Source organism: Micropterus dolomieu, linkage group LG22 (genome assembly GCF_021292245.1).
Source record: "Micropterus dolomieu isolate WLL.071019.BEF.003 ecotype Adirondacks linkage group LG22, ASM2129224v1, whole genome shotgun sequence".
In the NCBI taxonomy this organism is placed as follows: domain Eukaryota; kingdom Metazoa; phylum Chordata; class Actinopteri; order Centrarchiformes; family Centrarchidae; genus Micropterus; species Micropterus dolomieu.
Genome location: NC_060171.1, coordinates 6,289,179 through 6,311,190, shown reverse-complemented (window position 1 = coordinate 6,311,190; position 22,012 = coordinate 6,289,179). Strand labels below are relative to the sequence as shown.

The following is a 22,012-nucleotide window of genomic DNA, read 5'->3' as shown; positions in this document are numbered from 1 at the left end:
CTGATCTACACACATTCAGCTAGATTATTAATAATCAATCATGGTGCGTAGTGATTGGTTGCAACATAAGCCTCCAGAATCTTGGGATTTCGTGGTATGTTTGAGAGCTACTGTTTAAACAGTAGAAAACAAATCCATCTGGTGCTTCTATTTTTCAATATTTCCATTCTCTGTTCTGTTATCTAGATACAGCATGTAGGTTAAGACTGAGTCAACATATCCCCACAAACTATAAGCTACAATGTCAAAGCTGTTGTCTCTTTCATCGCCTCAGTCTCTGTCTACAGCAGCTTCCAAAGTCGCAAATACTCCTTGCAAATGGGCTCACCAGAAAATTAAAATTATATACCCATAAAAAGATTATCTGTCAAACACAGAGGATAAGTGCCAATTGTACAGAGCCCTGAGATGCCATGTGGATATTGAGGCGAATAGTTCTGACAGTTCCAATATAATGAGCCTCTGTCCTCAACAGATACCCTTAACACTGGGTGGAGGTCATCCATGTGAACTTAGTACCGCATCCTCCAGATGCTCTTCCCATATTTTGCTGCCTACAGGCAGTCTATCTGGGGTACTTCTTCATTTCCTTACTCCCCACGTTTTTAAAATGTCATTTATGTCTAATGGCCGTGCTCATTAGCTGCATCTGAAAAACACACTCTGGTCATTACCAGCTACATTTGCAGTCAGGCTTCATGCCAAATTCTGTTGTTTGAGTCATCCGTCACAGCCCCGTTCCTTGGCAGTTGGCACCACAAATGACGCAAAGCGCAAATCTTCTAATTATCTGCAACTATCTTTATCTGCTTACATTGTTAGTGAATGTGTTTTGACAAGGCTACTTTATCAGTGTAGCGAGAAACCCAATCTGAAACAACATCCATCATGTTGTGGCTGCCAAGGCCACTTGGGGGACTACACAGGCAGTAGTGGGCTAAGAATTGCACTTTACCTTGGTGCCGTCCTTGTTTATGAGCAAAGTGGGAGAAGGGAGGGTTGTGCACGACTGGGACTGCGATGGAGACAATAGCACTCATCTCTCTTTCATTATTTACTTGTACCACTGTCAGATATGGACAAATGTTACAAGAAAACTTTGGTATGCTGGGGGAAAATGTCCAAGGAATCCCCTTCAGAGTGAAAATGTTTTTTCACTTTTGTCACTGTCAGGTCTTCTTGGAAAACAAGCACAGTTTGCTACTTCTAATACTGCAAAACAAATAACTGCTTTGGAATCACAGTGTCACACTTTTGCATATTCCTTTGGAGGAGCATTGTGTGGGAGTGCAACAGCCTGTCCAAGTAAGAAATAGAGGGAGAGTGGGTGGGGGAGCATGTTGGCTATCCTTTGTCAACTGCTCAGTGCCATTTAATGGCCTGTAAACCCCTTTGCTGAAGAAAGAACAGGCAATTAGCATACTGAGTGGATTACAAGATTGCTCTGACTCCTGGATTAATGTGTGCACTTAATCTTCTCTTTGCTAAGCGATTCTTGGATATACAGCTATTCAAGGGAGACAAATTTCCCCACCTTCCAAAACACAACATGCAAAAGGATTTCTTCCATGATGGCATCAAAACCGAGGTAAATTTACTTTATGTATTGTTAGGCTGAATTGTCCATGGTCAACACATGTTAAAATATGAAATATATATATATATATATATATATATATAAAAATATTTTTATGACCCTTTTCACAAACGAACCAAAGCTTAGCAACCACTTTTTGTTGGGATGCTCTAAGCCACCACAGGACATGTTTGTACCCTAATGGACCAATCCTGTGCTTAGGTGGGGAACCTGGTGAGAGGTCAGACCGAAAAATAACCCTGCATTAAAACAATGCAGGTGGCTGTGTTGGTGGGAGCACGAAGTCCAGTTGGAGTAACAGATTAATGCGCTTGTAGGATTATCAGACACAAAACACTACACAATTGTATGTTTGTAACTACTTTATATTTCATTGTGACCACTAGGTAAACAGCAGAAATATACCATTCACGTTACAAAGTAATCTAGCAAGAATGTACACTTGCATGTATTTAATTGGCCAATGAAGCCCCTAGCCAGATTATGTGACGTTGCATCAAAAACTGAACACAGCCTAAGTGGCACAAGTGGCCACCAAGTGCCTCTCTGGTCTGTCTGAGTGCCTCCAAATGGTCTTTGTTTCAGCCCAAGATCCTGGAGCACACCCTGAATATGGTTGCCCCTCTGGTTCACTTAGGTGCTGTTCTGGCATGATCTTAGGGCTATACATACCAATGTGTACCAATGGGTGCTTTGGCAGACCATGAACTTACTTAGAATCGTCTATTTTGTGTCCTTGAACATAAAAGTCAAACATTTGCCAAGTCCCTGGTACACAACTATACCACACCATCCCCTTGATTGCAATCCTCTGTACTCTATATGATAAACTTTGGGCTGCACTCCATATTTCCACAAACTCAGGCTTCATTTGCTATCTCTGCCATCATTCCTGAATCACTATTCGCCGGCTTTGATATGATCTTTAATCCACGGGTCCCCACCTCACCCCTGAATCTTTCACCCAGAGTGTCAGCCCAGAAATGAAAAGAGCTGATAACTTTGCACTACTATTGCTCAGTGCCAAGGCACAGTGTCTTAAAACGACAACCTCAGCTTCATATAGCCCAGCCATTCAGTAACACATACAAAACACAGAGGTGTGGAAACATGAGGTGTGCGAAAATGTCAAAACCAGATATTCATTCATTCAATCAAATATTCACTGGAAAAACTGCCGAACACTTCCAAATACTGATGCTTACTTCTAATATCTTGCAAGTGGTACCCATATGCCAATGAACCATCATGCTGTAAACACTTCTTTTCAAAAAAAAGGTTAGGACAGCTTGTTTGCCTCACAGAATTTGTGTGAAAATGGGCTCAGGAGCAATAACAGAATGCATCGCTCTCTTCCTCTAAATATCGACACAGATTATCATCTTTGCAGCAATTCTCTGCCTCCATCCTCGCAGATAAAAGGCTTTCAGGATGCACTCCTTCAAAAACTAAAGTGCTGATTCACTGCATTGTGTCAAAAGGGAACAGATGGTTGAGGCATACCTTTACTGTCCATTGAGATGAGTGCTCACTGTTCCAAAAAGCTAGACCGGCATGCCTAAGCTGTGGTGGGCTTTTGCTGTATATCACTTCGCTCCTGAGTCATTTTTGGTGGCTAAAACCTGTAGAAACCAAGTCAGTATAGAAAAAAGATAGAGAAAGAAAGCCTAGATCCCTGGACACATTAAGAATGCGTTTTCTCCTTAGAAATCAATAATGTCTCATTGCCTTGAAGATCGCCAGCAATGCCATCGCTTTCAATTTATTCATTCATTCTTCTCAATGAACACACTGCAGTGATCCAATGTTTTCCATCCCATCAGCCCTTCTTCTCCCTCCTGGTCAATCTCTTGGGAGGTTCTTTTAACTTGTTAAGATCTCTTCTCCTTTAACAACAGCATTTGTCTATATAGAGAGAGCCCCGCAGTCTGAGAACCTGGAGTTTGTCTCTGCTTTATTGCATCACAAGCAATGAGCTTAGACATGTTTATTTTTTACTCATCAGGCAATGATTTCATATGCTGCACTCCATGATTATTTTCTCCATGCACAACCGGAGTTTGGCTTTATGAAAGCACCCAGTTGAAATGAGAAATCGTTTCAACCCACCCACCGCCCTCCAACTTTCAAAAAACCTAGTTGTGTTCACCTCCAAGGTGCCCTGTTACTCAGCAGGGTTCAAATCAGCACCTACGGCATAGCTGAGACTTACATGTCAATTTACTCCCCTTAATTATCAACTTTAGCCATAGACCGTTGGGGGCATAGAGGCTATCAGACAGCTGCCACCAGTCCCATGTCTCTTTCCAAACAGTGAATGGAGAACATGAAACATACGTAGACATCACAGACAGCAAGAAACCCCCAGCTGTAGAGTAAGCAGTCGAAAATATTACAGATTGCAGAAGTAGGTAATAAATGGTTGTTGCCAGATGTAGTTTTCAAGAACTGGCTGCGATAATATTTCCATCTTGACGTGACTGTCAAATATACAGAAGCTGACTGTTTTTTTGGTCTGAGTAATCTCACAGGATTAGTGAGATCAGTTGTAGAACTTGGAAAGTAAAGAATCTTTAATTAATTTTGCTCCTACAACTTTCTGATGACCAACACGTCTGCTTGTGATTCTCCAGAACTTGACAGAAATCTTAATTAGACCTGTTGTAGCGCATGTGCAGCTGTATGGGAGGATGCATGCATGTGTGATGGTGTACAGTCAGTGTGTGTGTACACACTTGAATCATTTCTGCTGAGTGTTACAATAAAACATAGCTCAATGTGAAGCCTTAACTCAGCAACTTTAATGCTGGCGCTGCGAACAAAGGGGTCAGAGCTTACAGTAATTTTTGTTCTCTCCACATCAATATATGATGCTTCACTGGGGGCAATGAGAACCTGTCCAGAGTTATTAAAGGGATCTGTTTGTACGAGGTGAGCAAACACACACTCTGTGCTCATCAGACACCGTTCGACCCTCCAACAATGTAGGGCGTAAAACAGAGAGGCCTTTTCTGCTCAGTTCTGTATTCCCTCACAAAACCACTGATGTCAGCTCTGGTTTATTACAGCTAATGTACCATCTGCATCCCAGGGCAACTCCTATTTAAATATGGAGGAAATAAATAACATATCTAACGTCTGCGGCATTGAACCTAAATGTGACCAGTGCTGGTAAACTGTGGGGGAAGAGGGGGAACAGGCCCACCAGGACCTTCTTTATATGAGACAGTCTGTGCTAAAAATTGTAGTAGAAGTTCTTTAAAACATTTCTCCAAACAGTATTGACATTACTTTGCATCTAAAGAAATCCCAGGGTCGTCACATTTGTGTTCCAGACTTCAATCAATGAAAGAAATTTCACTTGCAAACACAAATCAATACTTCCTCTATCCAGCATTTAGGGATGCACCGAATGTTCGGTCACCAAAATTAATTGGCCGAAAATAGCAAAAAAAGCACTTTCGGTGTTCAGCCTAATAAGTAAAAAGACGGAATAAATTTTACCGAACAATTACGTTGACATGTCGGCAGTGTGGAAGCATTTTAAAGTATCCGAGAAAGACGCAAAAATTGCTGTTTGCAGACACTGTTTTGCTGAATTGTCTCTTAGCACATCCACTCCATCTGTAGCTTACTTCTTAGAAAAGGCAACAAACAGTCTGACCCGCTTTGAGTTTTCTCTCACTCGTTTCTCATTAAGCTAGGCCTTCCTGCACTTGGAGTGCACACGTATTCAAGCCTTTATGATAAATCCACTGAAACTTACAGGCAGGTTAGCGTCAGTTTCTCGCTTTACAAAGACAAGTTGTTGTTGCAGTATGAGAGCCCTACCTGAAGAGAGGCTATGAAGTCTTCATGTTACACAATACGAGAACCACATACAACATTATTTATCAGATTGGGTCGGACTTGATGAATTTAGCGTGAGGATACAGCTGAAAGTATGGAAATAAGATTTATTGGATTATATTCACAGAAAGTATAAAACATACTTTTAATGTACACATGTATTTTACTTTACCGGTCCTTCTTGGGCCTCGGACCCACCCACCATAGTCTCTCCAGTGACAAACACTGAGTAAAAAGAACATTTTGACTATTTAATATATGCAATGATAAAAACAAAGGCAAAATAAATGGAAAAAGTACGAATGTACTTGTTAGGTGTTCGGCCAATCTTTTCATTATATTCGGTTTTGGCTTCGGCCAAGAATTTTCATTTAAGTGCATCCCTACCAGCATTAATTTTTAAATCAAAAGGTCTACAATGATGAACTCAAGCCAAAAACCACGTTTATATTTTAACAGGAGACATATCAACAGATGGACATTTATAGATGTTTTTTTAGAGCATTAACAATAGAGAATGAAGAGGTGAAGATTTGGTCAGCAGACTTCATAGTGTTTCATCATAAAATTTTCCATATAGTCCATAAGAATGTTGAAGATCGCTAGTTCTGGGAGCCGGAGGTAACACTTTCACTACCTTTATAAACATGCCAGTCGTGCAAAGTAATCTCTTTTGTTTATCTGTTTCCCCAGACAATTAAATTCTCCATTACTGTCACCGTGTATTACAAGGACATATGTGCGTGGGTGTGTAGATGTGTGAGTATGAAAGCAAAATAAATAGCTACTCCCTCGATGCTGCTTAATTTTAGCAAGCCACTCAGGATTGGACGCTTTAAGCACATATTTACCACCCAACACCACATATACTGTTTTTGTAAGATAAGCCGTGAGACTGCTTTTTTGTCATAATTTAATTTCTCAAATATTTTAGGAAAACAAAGCTGAAACAAATCACTATTCTCAACACTGGCTCGTCTCTTTCAAAATGAATGGATAAATAATTAACAAGAACTGCTAGAGAAAACACATTGCCTTTAAATATACACCGGATTGCAGTAGAAACAGAATCTTCTGATAGAAGAAAATTTTTTAAGTTCAGTCCCTCAGCACAACCATCAGGAACAGAGGAATGGGTCTTTCATCACTTTCGAGTGCAGGTGATACTGGCTGTATTTAGCTGCTTTGCTTGTTCAACTGGCCAAATCATTTAGTATAAAGCTGCATTTGTATTATATCATGTGCAATTTCAAATTTTGTCCATTGTGAATATATTTAAATTGCAATTGCATATGCCATAGTTTGTTTTCTCACTCAGAGAACTACGGTTACAACATAACCAAGATTCTGATTTGTTCAGTCAAGTTAATCCTCCAAGCTCAGTTGTGTCTACATCAAATCAACCCACATTTCCTAAATGTCCTTTTGAGCGTAGACATGAGGATGCTACAAGACAACAGAATCTATGCAACATATAATAGGAGATGAGCAGCAGCAGTCTTCAGATGAGTAGAATGAGATGGAAATTGGAAGGTTTCTTGATCATATCTATGGAAAAAACAGAAGGAATTTTGAAACCACTAACAATGTTACCTTCACATAAATGTTCATGTTGTAATTTTCATGCAAAGACACTGTACTTTGTTTCATACAATTTTGTGAGACCAGCATCTTATGAAACAATTGTTGATGTGCATTTCAGCAAAGCAGTTAAACCACCAAAGCTGCTCCAGTGTAGCGGTAACTGCTCCTGTATGCCCCGATGTGTCCTTACGCATGAAAAATAAATTGTTTCCGAGCAACCTTCCCAGTTATATGCAGGCTAAAAAGGGAGTAAAATTGCCCACTATAATGCACAGGAAAATTGTCATGCCTCAGCATAAAATGGACAGGTAGTTTTCATTGCACTGAAAGGCTTGTCAGTCTATGATAGTACACTGGCTTTTCTAACCATATTCAGTCCAGTATGTGCTCCATATTACAGTATGAAATCTAATTAATCAGTGATGAAGCAACTTTTATCCCTGCATGTTTCTACCAGAGATTTAGCTTCGAAGCAAAAATAGCTTATATGCAATAGAGCTTCTACAGAGATGAAAGACACATTCCTGTTGAAATCTCATACTAATGCAAACTTGATGTCTAGAAGGAGTTTCAGTATCCCTTTAGCCCCTGTGGTCAAGTTCCCATGTTTTCACAAAGAAATCACATGTCACAACACACCCAAGACATCAGTAAATTCTGCTGCACAGCTGTCCAAATGTTGCTTCTTTGCACTTTTCTCTGAGGCGTTTCCGCTCTGCGATGCCAAAGAGCTGAAAAGAGCTCTCTTGAGTTTTTCTTCTTCTCTCCACCACTGGACACATTGGAAAGCTTTTTGCTGATGGACACATGCTGTGCAGCCTCCTCATGAAAACACCACAGGCTACATTTTGGGAGGTACACTGTACAGGCAGGAGCCTTTACTGAAAGCTCAAACAGCAAAGGCTGCTGAAGTCAGCTTCTGGCACGATGACACAAAGCTGACAACTCATTATACATGGGGCTTTCACTACTCATGCCCTAGCTGCCACTATCTCTCAATATCTTCCTTTGTCTTTACACTTCTATTTCTCACTGTTTGCCTATATTATATAAGGCTGGTCTCAGGTCCATTTCTTTTATGATGTGCCACCTTAGTGTTCTGTTGATTTTCAATCTAAGAAGTCATGTGTTACCATCCTTTAAGTGACTTTCAAACGCACCATAGAACCATGACAAACCTTTGGCCCACCAACAGCTCCAGAGCTGGGTGACCCTAATTACAGTGTTGGCTTTGCTGCCAAACCATCTCGTTGGAAACCAGCCACAGCTTTGGCGACCCCGGCATACGACCTGTTCCCAACTGAAAGCAATTTAATGCTTGGCTGCTCAAAGAACAAAATATATGCAGCACAAGAAATCCCTTAGATAAATTAGAGTCGGCAAGCAGACTCTAAGAGTAAGAGCTTTATCTGAGACCTGATGAGCCACCTGTCACCTTAGAGGTAACATGAAACCACAAAGTGGCAGGAAGCAGTCGAATTCTGTCACCAAGCAGCAGGTACAGAGTTTCCCGTGGTGGGAGACTGCTGGGAGAAGAGGGGTGCACCAGCAGTCCATTGGTGTATTTCAGTATTTATTTATTTTTATTTATTTATTTTCAGCTATTTCAGGTGTATATTTCATTATGTTTTAGTGGTTTGAATTTGCAAACATATTGCAATTAATCAAATGAAAACAAAGCAAATGTCTTTGTGACCCCTATGAGTTTGGGGCCCGAAAGCAGTTGCCCACTGTGCTCAGTTGGTAAAGCCAGCCTTGCTATGATGGAAAGAATTAGCAAAGTTACCTCAAGCCTCAATAACAGGTTGCCATGGTAGCTACTTGTCAAGCACAAAGTAGTCCCACCTAAAGCACTGTTTTATCATCTATTTTCCTCAAAATAGGACTTGAAACTTACGATTGAGACCATTAACTCATTAGGAAAGTGTTTACTGAGCTAATAAACTGAGTGGGAGGTAAGGTAATTTTTCCATTATTTCTAATGGATTCAGACATCCTTTTGGAAACAGTAGATTTGCCCCCTGCTGGCCGTTAAAAAGAATGCAGGTTTAATGCAGAAGGCATTGGCTTCACTTTTTAGACCCAGAGATTTGAACTTGGTCTGTACCTTTTTAGTAGATGTTATAGGAAATTGTGATTAGTGAGTTTTGCTGTTTTTGCTCAAAAAAACAAACAACAATTGGTACTTTGAACCTTAAGATGATCATCCTTGGGAACAGAAAGCGTGGGAAGTCTACACTGCATTTTAAAACAGCTAAGTAACCAAGTTTTCTGGGTGATTTGTCTGTCTGTCTGTCTGTCTGTCTGTCTGTCTGTCTGTCTGTCACTTCTACCAGACCTCTAAATTATGGTGCTCTTGTGTTGAAATTGCCAAAGTTAATGCATGTTCTTCCCCAGTAATTATTATAGAAGTGCTAACAGAAATAAATGTCCTTTGAAGTACACTATGCAAGGATGGTTGAGGAGCAAACCAGCCTGGGTTGAGAAATGTTTGGCTTGAGCTAAGACCATGATGACCTTTAGATTAAAACAATGTCATGGGGAGTCAAACCCATTAAGCACAGTAACTGTACTGGAGTGAGGCCTGCACTGAGAATCCATCTCTTTAGATTAGCTGACAGCAAACAGGCCACCAACTGGAGCCTGCCTCAGTGAAGTGACACCTGTGATGTCTTGAAGCAGCCTCGACAATGTAATCCCATTTGTCCTCCAAAGATTGGAGCTGTGCTTGCTTGGACCCCTCTTTAAACTCAAAAACATAAAGAACACACACACCTTCCCATCAACCAGGGTAGTGCAGAGGCGCCAGGGATGAAATTGGAAAAGACAAGATGAACCAACAATTACACAAAAAAAGCCTTCTTTTATTCCCTGAACCAAAGCCAGACACATTGTTTTCCTATCTGATTTGCAGTTCCAGGCTTGTATAAACAAGAACCATTTTTTAGTTATTACTGAAACTGTTCGCATTATAAGGACATCTGTCAGCTATATAATTATTTTTCCAAAATGATTATGACATGAATTATGTAGAAAAGCACTTTTCCTTTTTTGTTTGTATCTCTGATTTGGCTGCTGCATAGTTTCTGGTTAATCTGGACAGAACCTTTTTACTTACCTTGTAATGCTCCTCTTGTTAAGCATGAGAAAATGTACATAGAACATATAAATATAGTAGGGCTGCAGCTAACGATGATTTTAGTATTCAAAGCTTCTACAGATTATTTCAACGATTCATCGATGCGTCGTTTAAGAAGTACTTTTGCTTGGCGGCGGGATCAGCTGTGCACGTTTATAGGTAGGATAGATATTTATTAGTCCTTTCGGAAATTCATAGTGTGTCATAGAGCAAACATCAGACCAACAACCAGACAGCTGCTTTACAAACACAAACATCACCTGAGTGCTATACAACTTATACTAAAGTCTCGTGCAGACTACACAACTTTAAATGTCGCGCGATGGCCGTGCCATTCACGCTACACAACTTGCCGTCATGTGACGGGAGTCTTGAAGTCGTTGTGGCATCCACACTATGTGACTGATCGGTGACAGGGGGTCACACACTACACGAGCTGACAGCGGCTGTGTCACCCAACGCTGGTCTCCAAACCACGTTTTGTCAAGAAAACACACGTGAAATGTGAAACGGGAAATGAGCGATCCTGAACACGAAACAGCTGTTTGTTATTATAAAGATAGCGATTATAAAGACAAAGAATCTGGGTGAAAGGATGGATTAGCACACGCAGGTAGCAGAGATTGTCTGAGCTACAGAGAGAGCTGGAGGTGAGTTAAAAGGAGCAGTTCCCCGACACCCAGTTACTCCACTCTTGACTGTGAGGCTACAACTCACGGCCCAAAAAGGAGAACAACAAACGCCCACTGTACATTTTCAGCTGAGGATTGCGGCTTACTTTGGCTTCAACTCAACAATCAATCATGATTTCAGTTAAATGCTAAAGTTACACCGGGTGCTTTCTGATCACATGCCATCGTGCTGTTGCCAAGGCGACATAAATTTCGTTTTACGATGGATGGACAGTAACATTACAGAGTGGTTGTTTTCTTTAGCTTGAAATAATCCCATCCGTTGGACACTTTCTTCTTCGTCCCTCGCTATTTTCTCTTTCTTCCTCCACTTTGCAAACAGCGCCATCATAATCACGTCGTGTTCACACAGGTAAGCGCGATGTGCGACAGTTACAAATGTCCATGCGAAACAGTGTGCTGTATAGTTATATGGATTAAACGAAGCATTGATGCAAAGAATTTGCGTCGATGCATTTTATTAATCGATTTAATCAATGAATCGTTTCAGCCCTAAAATATAGTGTCATTGGTAAGGAAGAACTTCTAGCTAGAGATAATGAGCTATGGTAAACAGTCTTAACAGAAGTATTTGTAAGGAAGAAGTCCTTATTCGTAAAATGTTTAGGCAATTACAACATAGTTAAGGTTGAGGGAAGAGTATCGTCATGGATAAAGTAAATCAATGATAAATGTTCGGCTAACACATGACATTAATTGGGGTGTACAATGTCCAAGTACGATACTTTTTACACCTGTGCATCTATCCATTATAACCTCCTCCCTAAAAATTATTCGGCAGTATAAAAACTACTTCCTGCTACGTTGATAAAGTAGGGGGAACTCAGAGGCTAGTGTTTCCATCTTGTACTTGCTAAGAATCAGTACCAATATGGCAATCTGTTCTTTTACGTTCTGTAGTGACAGAAATTGGAAGTTACCATTGTACATTTTAATAATAAATAACCACCACAACACAAAAGAAGGTCGAATTATTGCTAATAGAAAACTTAGAAGTCTAAGCTTACTGTCCAATTAAAATTCATTTTATTTCATGTTGTGTATTTATTAATTTTGACTTGTGTTTTTTTCTGATAAAATTATTCATATTAATTTAGTTGGTTTTGTTTGAATTATGATGTTTAGTCACCTGGACTCCAGCATCTTTACTATCTTTACATCAAGGACCACATTATTGATTGGATATAATAAAGGCAGACTTGATTGTGTCAGCCTTGACATTTTTTGTAGCTGTGTGTGAAATGATGTCCACCTTTCTAAACTAACTAAACCAAAAACAAAGCCCATGCATTCTAAACGATGACTACAGTATGTTGTTGTAAATCCATTTAAACAGTTACATGCATTTGGATTCACTGAAAAAGAGCAAAAGGCTTCCTCCCAGGCCCAAAGCAATCAAACAGACAGCAGCTCCAGTATTCTACTTTGATGGTGTCTGTAAATGATACCAAGCAATACCCCGTGCCTGTTTGTTGTTGAACAGTTGTGGCCCAGGTTTGTCTCTAAGTGCTGAGTATATTTACCCTCTATCCAGTGCTATGCTTTGTTGCACTCTGTGAAACAAGGTAGAATTCAATTACATGGTGGCCGAGGCCCTGACAAGAGCTCACTCTTGTTTCAATCACCCCACAGGTGGATATAGGGATGAGGAGAAGTGGTGCTCCAGTCAGCCCACAGTGTGGGCCACCAGAGGGCAATGAGGCGTGAGGAGGCACTCAGAAGGTAGTGGTCAGTAGCACGGATAGACATTCCAGAGCAAAGGTCAAGCTCATCAAACAGGAGCATCTGTCTGGGTAAGTGAAAATAATTTTATTTTGAAACTCACAAGACACAAGGTGTTGGTGATAAATGAAAGAATAGAATAGTTGGTGGAATCTGCATGTTTTGATTTCTGTATACACTAAATATGATGTTTAAATGGTCTGCTGCACAAAATGGAGGAAAAACAACATCTGTTACAGGGCCTCCATTCCGAGGTTTAATGACTTTGTATTATATTGTTTTGTTATTTTTTTTTTCTTTTTCAAAAATTATACGTCTGTGAGCACTTTGGGAAACTGTGAGTCATGAGATGTGTACACTGAAGCCATCACACTGATGGCCCTCTCCAAGGACTCCGCCCGTGCCCAGTGCAGATGAACAGACTCCAATAAAACAAACATCATCAATCATCATGATTGTCAGACTTTTCATTGAGTTCATAATTTCCTTGTGAAAATGGCTGTGATTCCATAGCTGCCGAGACAATTTAAGGCAGTAATCAACCATGTTATGAGTCCACATTGATAATTAATGGGTGACGAAGGCAGTAGAAGGGTCTCACGGGAGTGGTATAAACCTTGTTTGTGAGGCCCCATGTATTTCACCTTATTCTTCTCAATAAAGTGATATGTTTGTCTGTATTCCTCAGGGCTGGATTGTCTTCAGTGATTGAATGCTGCCTTGTCCTGGAGGAGGCAAGATCATTTAACTGCTATTCTCTTCAGTTCCCTATGGGAACTCTTTTTTGTGTGTGTCCTGCCTGCCTCATTGTGTATACAGCCCTTAAATTATATTTATGGGTAAAGCCTACAGTGGGATGTTGTGACGATAACACAAGCTGCAGAGTGACAGTAAGAAATATGGCAGGGAATTAAGTCAAGATTGCAGTGTTAAGAGGGTCATGTCTACATGGGGGCTGACTTTCATCATAGCTAATAAGAAATTGTGAAGAAAAAAGTAAGATGCAGAACTAACTGTAAACATGAATATTTTAGCCTAAATGAACCAAAGCTACATATACTACAAGGACTATAGCCCCCAATGTGAGACTATAAAAAAAATGAATATATATTTGCTTTAAGTGCCATAAAAAAAAAGGCATATTACGAACATTAACGGGCTTTTTTTCTTAAATCATGAATTTCAGTCCAATGTTTCAGGTTAATTTACCATTCAGATTATACAAATAATTGAACACAAGTTTAAGATGTGTAGTTTCATTTGTGGTGCACAAGGTTATGAACTGTTAAAATGGGTTCAGCCCTAATGTTCAAGATACTTTTTTGTTGTTCAGTTTCACGCAACATATTTTATTACAGGTGTGCTTGGGCATCCATAGATTAATTGAGATTTTTAGCAGTAACAAAGGAAAGATCAATTAATGCTCACCATGTGGTTACCAGAGCAGATGGCAGGCTCCAGTTAGGTGAGGCAGAGAAAGTAAAATGATCTATAAGTAGTAGGAGAGCAGGTGTCAGCTTGCTGTGAGGGTGTAGGAAATAGCTTTTGATTTCTTTTTATTTTGTTTTGGCTTCTCCCCTTTAAATATTTCATTAATTTTGTCTAACTCCCTGCGGTCTGTCTTTTCTTATTTCATTAACACTTTTGTTAATAAACACCACACTCTTTTTGCCTGGACTCCTGGCAGTGCTTCCTTTTTAACATGCCCTTCATGTTTTCCAATGCCAGCCAACATCTAGCTGAAACACACAAACATACCACGTGACTTCAAGTGACAACTGGTGGATTACACATAAAAAACATTCATAACACATTGATGGATACTAGTTAAAGTCTAAACTTAATAACAAAAACAAAATTAGTACGCATGTATAGCCAGCTAGTGCTGAAACAATTACTCAGACAATTGATTATTTGATCTACAGAAAATTAAAAAGAACTTATGATAATTGATTCATAGTAATTAAAAATCCTTTTGTTTGGAAAAATGCCAAACACTTGTTAGTTTTGGCCTATCTAATATGAGGATTTATTATTTCCTCAACTTGAAAATAGGAACCTTTGATGAGTATTTTTCACTATTTTCTTATAAATTATAGGCAAAAACGATTAATCAAGAATAAATAGGCGATTAATCAACAATGAAAACATTTGCTAGTTGAAACCAAGCAAGTTCGAAATAATAATTCAAGGTTGACAGTCCTTGACCTGATAGATTTTCACTACCTGTGATGTTATTCCATGCTACACACAACACTGAAGGTATAACAGAGCACAACATAAACGAAACATATATTAAAATGCAGGGACTTGTATATTTTATGTTAACATGGAGCACAGATTCTCGGTAGAGACTGACTGACTCAGCAGTGACTTATGTACATTTGCAGTAAGTTATGCAGCCAAATACACACATTTCCCCCTCCTTGAAAAATTAGAAAGTTCATCCAACCTAAACAGATACAACTGGATTTCTAACCATTTTTCTGACTTACATATATTTTTCATTTGGACTAGTTTCAACCAATATTTGTGAAAGTGAGTAACTCTTCCTAAGCCGGTAAACAAAATAACCAAGACTGTAATATGTGATGTTATCAAAAGGCATTGCCTACAGCTCCACCATTGACTATAGTTTGGAGACCGAGCATTTGTTTGAGCTTTTGCTAAACTTTTTAAGCTTTTACAAATGTTAACTAAAAATATCTCTGGTACTATCAGGAGGCAATCAGCAGGACCAAAATTCAAGAGCAGTGGCTCACAGGCTAAGTATGAATTTGTGCCATCTTACCGTAGAAAACTGTGTGTCACACTGAATCGAACTGAAATCACCAGTGGTTTACTCAGTAATGCTGCAAATTCTCAGTGCATTGCTGCTGCCATTTTGACTTTTTGATTGCCACATTCAGAGTCACCCTTTTTAAAAATATCTTTCATTCCCATTGGAGCTCTCAAGGACTACAAGAAACCATACTGGTATAGGTCACTGGAAAAACATTTGGGTTCCAATAATTCAGTGGCAAATATATTCTGTTTTAGCACATAAAAACTCTAAAACTGTTTTCTGCACACTATGGACACACACCTTTGTATTCTGCTTATAATTTTCCTTCCAAACTCCTCCCCATCTCTTCTTCTTCTTCTTTCTCTTCATCTATTGGTTCTTGGCTCTGGCCACTGCATATCAGGTCTGGGCACAGACTAACCGTATGCCCCACAGGCTCAGTAGGACTCCAGCAATCTGAGGGCAGCACATTACCCAAGACATACTTTAGTGTGGCACAGCAGCCTGAATGCCATGTCCGCAGAGAGAGAGAGAAAGAGAAACCACTGGCGTTTGGCCCATCGTCTGCTTTCAGCAGGTTTTTGGCTCTGTGAAATCATTTCGCACCACTAATGATGTCCTTTCACATCTAATGATCCATCCAAGATCTGTTGGATAGCCACAGGGAGCATGTACGCATAGAGGTCATGAATAACCTGGTTGCTAAAGAATAAGTCTATCATTTCAATTTTGAGTTGTATTAAAGATTCCAGCAAGAGACTTAAAGGTAAAGCTTTGAATTCAGACATAACTTTGCACTAAAACACAAACGTGTAGAAGCAGGACTGCATAAAAGTTTGATGAACTAGGTCATGAAATATGAAATGGGCGTTAATAGGTTGCCTTTGGGTGGACCAAGCATGTAAGTGAGGTGAGTCTCCCTCCTGAAGAAACAACTTACAAGTGTGTGTGTGTGTGTGTGTGTGTGTGTGTGTGTGTGTGTGTGTGTGTGTGTGTGTGTGTGTTTAATGCTGAAGCTTTTCACAATGAAACAAACTGGACTTTTACAATGTGCACAGAATGCAACTGATGGGTTAGTAAAAATGTATAGTCAGTATCCACTTACCTATTTTAAGTGTTTTTTTGATTAAAGTTTTATATTCAATAAGTGTTCCAAATTCACACTGTTGCCACAGCAAAAATACACAATTCTAATTGTATATTCTCAACTAAAATTAAATTAATAGCGTTTAAAGTCTGTGTATCTACAATGAAGTAGAATTGAATCACATTAAATGTAGGAACTGTCCATGGTGCTTACCTTGAATTCCCAAAGCTGTTCTTCACTCTGTATCTTCTATTTGTGTCAGGGACATATGGGACAAATATTTTTGATCTAGACTAAAAAGAATTTTCAGAATCTGGGTGAGGTTGAATCTGAGCTGACATTAGGGTGGCTTTGTCTCCACACGGAATTCATCCAACTGAGATAAAAGATAAGCTGATTGACAGACAATCAACAACAGATTTGATGTATTTGTCATTCAAGTCAGTTACCAAGCAAACATGTCAAACATTTACTGGTCTACTGGTTCCAGTGTGTTGTACAGTTTTGTATAATTGTAAATGGAAGCGATTTTGGTTTTTGGACTTTTGGGGAAAATCAAGCCATTTGAAGACATCCTGTTGGGCTCTGAGAACTTATGTTGGGCATTGTTTACTACTTTCTGAATTTTTACACAAAATTTACTATCTAACAATGCAACAAATTCCTTGATTAGTAGTTAGCATAGTTCCAATGTGATATCATGGGATTGTATTTAAATAACATGTCAGATATTCGTGTGTCATGTCTACGCATTTTAAGCTTTCCGCGTGTCATTTAACACCATTACAGATGGCACATTTAATGACTTTTGGATGTGTAGGAAAGGAAGAAGTCAGGTGACCTTTATCAGGTGGCCTTCTTCATCATAGTCAGATGACCTTTCTTCGTCATGGTAACAAGTTTGGTTAGCTTTAGGCACCAAAACTATTTTTTTTAGGTTAAAATAAGTATGTTAAGTTACGGATGTAAGTTACATATATGATGTAAGTTAACTATGTTATGTAAATTCCTTTTGGTTTCACATGGGAAATAAACAGCCGTGTTTGTATTTGTTTGACTCGTCCATCCACCCTTACATCCTTCCTACATGGACTTTGTCGCTCTTTATACTACGCGAAGGTGTTGTGATAACATGCGAAATAACTGAAGACACTGGCATGCTATGCACACACCATTTGGTGATACCAGGCTGCTAGTTCCTACTGTTCCTCCCTAAAGCAACTGTAGTTTAGGTAACATATCCCAGAACTGTTGTTCAGTCATTTTGCCAAGACTGCACAAGGAGAAGTTGATTAGCACACTACCCTGAATGCAAATAAACTGTCATGAAAATAACCCATCCATCCATCTATATTTCCATCCATCTTCAATGCCTCTTATCTCGTGCAGAGATGCAGGGGGCTTTAAGCCTATCCTAGCATGCACTGTTGCAGGTCACCTCATGGACAGGCTGGCAGTCAATCACACAACTAACAGACATACTGTATAACACATACATTCCAATTTTGCATCTCCAATTCTGCACCCAGAGGAAACACACAAGGAGAGATCATGCAAAGGAAGAATCCAGTCTGGCAGCTGGTTTGAAACAAGGAGGTTCAAAGTTTAACCACTGAGCCGGTGTTCTGCCCATATTGATTTATTTTTGGGGGAGGAAATAAAATAATTGTAATCCTGTAAGGAGCATATGTTTCTATTATAGAAATCAATTTTGTTATTACAACAACATTTTTTACAACACTTAAACTGATTCAATCAATACTCGTACGGGTACTTGGGCAGGAATTCAAATGTAATAGTATTAGAGCTGGTCTAACTTCAAAATAAAGGTATTGTTTGGTGTAATATTGGAACCCACTTTGAACGCAGAGATTGTGAGAGATGAATAACATGTTTGTGTTGCTCTTTTGAGAGTGACAAGAGAAAGGCGGAACTTGAAAAGAGGCAGGGAGTGCTAATGAGCCTTATTTTAAGAACACAGCACAGTCATGAATATTTAACAGCTTGTCTCCTTGATGAAGCACCAAAATAAAAAGTCTGATGAATCCACCATTCTGAGTGAAAAATGGTCTGTATAAAGCTGCTGTCTGTGAAGATTCTCAGTCATCCAGGTCATAGTGATCCAAAGAAGGTTAAAGTCAAAGATACTAGAAGACATTTCATCCTTCATCCAAGAAACTTCTTCAGTTCTGAACTGACTAGTAGGGAAACTCAGCTATTTAACCTCTGTGGGGTCGTTTGCCAAGATCATCGATACCGCTGGTTCGTATTAGTGCTCCTAGCTGTTGTAACGACAGTCGTTATGGTCGTTAGAACCACCTGTGGCCAAGTCTGAACGACCATCGTTGGCATCTTCACCGTCATCTGTGGTCAAGAGGTAATGCTTTTTAAGTTACCTGGGAAGTGATGAAAGGACAGCATTGTAGGTCTATGTTCAGCAACAGCTTCTCAACCCAGTTGTAAATGGCTTCCTTGGCACCTCTTTCAAACTATCTATCCTCTCTGTCTAAAATGTGCATCGGGTGATCCTCAAACGAGTGTCCTTTATCCTTCAGATGTAAATAAACTGCTGTCTTCACAGCCTTCACAGAACACATCTACTTCGTGGACAGTAACATCAAGTTCACGTGAGAAGATGTCCACAACAACAGTTTCAAGGAAGCCATTTACAACTGGGTTATAAAATTTGAAAGACCACTTTCACACAGCCAATTGGTCCTATTGTTTAGCCCAGCAATGCCATTGGATACTAATTGTGTGAATAGGTCTGGCCATGAACTCATACGACTTGCGAACTTTCCTGGAAGCACATCTCCTTGTTTCATCGGACTGGATATAACAACATTAAAGTGAGTAAAATCTCTGAAATATTTTTTTGTGATTGTTAGAATGTCTAGATCATGTAAATATTGAGTTATTGTGGAATGCATGCATCAAATTAGATTTTTAGCTTGTTATGTCTTTGTTGTAATTTTACAACATTGGGTGAGAATGGTGGTCAAAATAGCATGTGCACCTTGCACATTACAAGGAGACACTGCACTTCTCAACTGCTCTCATATATGATAAATACTTACAGAAATATTGTGTATTTGATGATTGAGTATTTCTAAATGTGCTATTTATTATAATTTTTAGACCAGATTTGTATTGTTCTAAATTAATACATTTTTTTCTGGTTGCAGTATTTTAAGTTATTTCAATACCAGTGTTTGAAAATGTTCCTGTATGTTAGCAGTAAAATACAGTATACTACTATACTACTCTACTACTGTTTTTAATCTGGGCTTAGTTTGTTTGCCCAAATAACTGCTTGTGTAGCAAGGCAGAGGGGTTGTTTATGGAGTGGTGTGGCGGATGGTTGTTCAAGGACAGGCACAAATGTTCTCAAATGTGGGGGGTTGCATGCATGGTGCATTGTTCAGGGTCAGGTGTGAATGTTCGGGAATGTGGGGATGTGTGACTTCTGTAGAATGTTTCACACAAAAAGGATTCATTTGCATTAACATTATTTTTACTTGAACTACACTAAGTCTTGCAACTATTATATCGGTTTTAGAATGACACCAGCAAGGAGCATTGTTTACTACAGTGTGCTATGATGCCATTGTTGCTGTCCAAAGTAGAGAGAGTGATGTTGAGATGGAATCATATACAAGTGATTTGAGTGATGAGGAATTGGTTGAAAATGTTGATGAATTGTACACAGAGAATCAATCACCCACTGGATGTCCTGTTGGTGATGATAATGAGGACGACATCGAGCCAACCAAACCAAGCCAACCAACTTAAGCAACTATGCAACTTAACAAACTGCTGTCAACACACCAAGGGGAGGACGACCATCTTTAGTCAGTGGGAGACCTCTGACATCCAGAATAGTGACACCTCAGAGACCTGTGACTGCTCAGAAGAGACCATCCAATGGGGTCCCAGCCAAGAGGTCATGTGAACCATCAGTAGAGATATGGTTTTCATTCTGTTTTGTATATAATATTATATACATCTTTTATTTGATTGATAAAAATATGACTATTGGGTGGATATTAGTCATGATCCACACTGCAAACAACCCCTTAGTTGTTCTATATATTTGTTCAGACAGTGTGAGTGCAAATGCTGAAATTCTGCTCCCAACTAGGCCCAACATTACAATAATACATTTCCCTAAAAACTTACTATAACAGTTTATATCTATCTTAATTTCTCCATTATTGCAAAAGACACATCATTACAGAAATAAAGGTATCTTCACACATCATGGTCTAAGTTTCAAGTTACTCGAAGGGAAGAGGTCTTTGAAGGTGCCGAGTCCCATGGACACACTTTGTTGCTAGGCAACAGCAAGGGCAGGCCCTTTTTCAGGAAAACAACTTCACTGTCCAAAATAAATAAAGATAGACGGAACACACCACAAACCTCTTGAGCGGGGTTAAGTCGCTGGGAATAACACTCAGCAAACATCAAGTAGTGCAGTGTTAAAGGCCGAAGAGATGTTTATGTTTGGTAATTAGACTCTTTGCTCTCAGGATGCAAAGAAACCTACCGCATAGCTACAGTTTTCAAAAGATTTACAGAGTGAGAATATGTTATTTGTCTTAGCAATACCTAATGAAGATAAAATTGTGAAGTGGTTAATTACATTTTGTAATATCTGAAAAAAAAATATGAATTTCGTTTTTTGTAAAAATAATTAAAGGTCATATTTTTGGCTCTGTGAACACTCAAAAGATGGAAAATGTAGGCAAATACTATATGCAACTTTGTCCTTCATTTTCATAAAGAAAATGTAAGCAAACACCCTTAGAACAGATCAAAAGGCTACTAGGCTAATAACAACAGTAACTAGGACTCCTTATCAAAGAAGGCTGGCTTTATCTCATTAAAGCAGGCAAGAAAGGGGGGGGGGGGGGGGGCCTCTAGTTCCAAAGGGGAATGAAACAGTTTTGCCCGTATTTGCTTTGTTATTTAGCTAGAACAGCTCAAATTAATTACTCTCATCTTCCTCACTCTATTCATTATTCTAGCTGTAAACACATTAGTCAAATGAAATGTCTCTCAGCACACCTGGCTTTCTTATCTTCCGTGCTGTAGAAGACAGGGTGGTTCAGCTTTCCAATGTGCTGCAGAGTATTAAAGAAACCCAGTGCCATTTATGGGATATGGTACCTGCCGTCTCTTCTACCGATAGCTGCCTCCCAGGAAGCCTTAATGTATGAGATTTGTCAGTGTCAATTTCCCAGCTAATCTCTCTGGTCCACCTCGCGTTTGCCTCTGCCGCCCATTCATTCTCCTGCTCTGTCTCTGCCTGCTCATACTATCCCGCACTGGATACAAAGGCAACAGGAAGCCGAGGGATAGGAAATATATCTGTGCTAGCTGATGCTGTAGTAGGACCCTGCATGTGCAACCAGCAGAGTTGATACACATCCAAGGCAAACTGTGCTGCCTTCATTCAAACTTATTTATGCCACCAGTTCAACAATAGCACAATGTCTGAGTTTTCAAGCACAGTCTGAGTTTTCATAAATGACACACTCTGAAATAGTCAGACGAT

At 39.5% G+C, this 22,012-nt stretch overlaps 1 long non-coding RNA gene across 1 annotated transcript; it reads left to right on the top strand.

The window, feature by feature from the left end:
* The first annotated feature begins 1,367 nt into the window (after positions 1–1,367).
* On the top strand, positions 1,368–16,309 carry LOC123961991. Its single transcript, XR_006822820.1, has 3 exons — positions 1,368–1,588; positions 12,494–12,654; positions 13,272–16,309. It is a non-coding gene; the product is annotated as an uncharacterized LOC123961991 (long non-coding RNA).
* Positions 16,310–22,012: the final 5,703 nt, after the last annotated feature.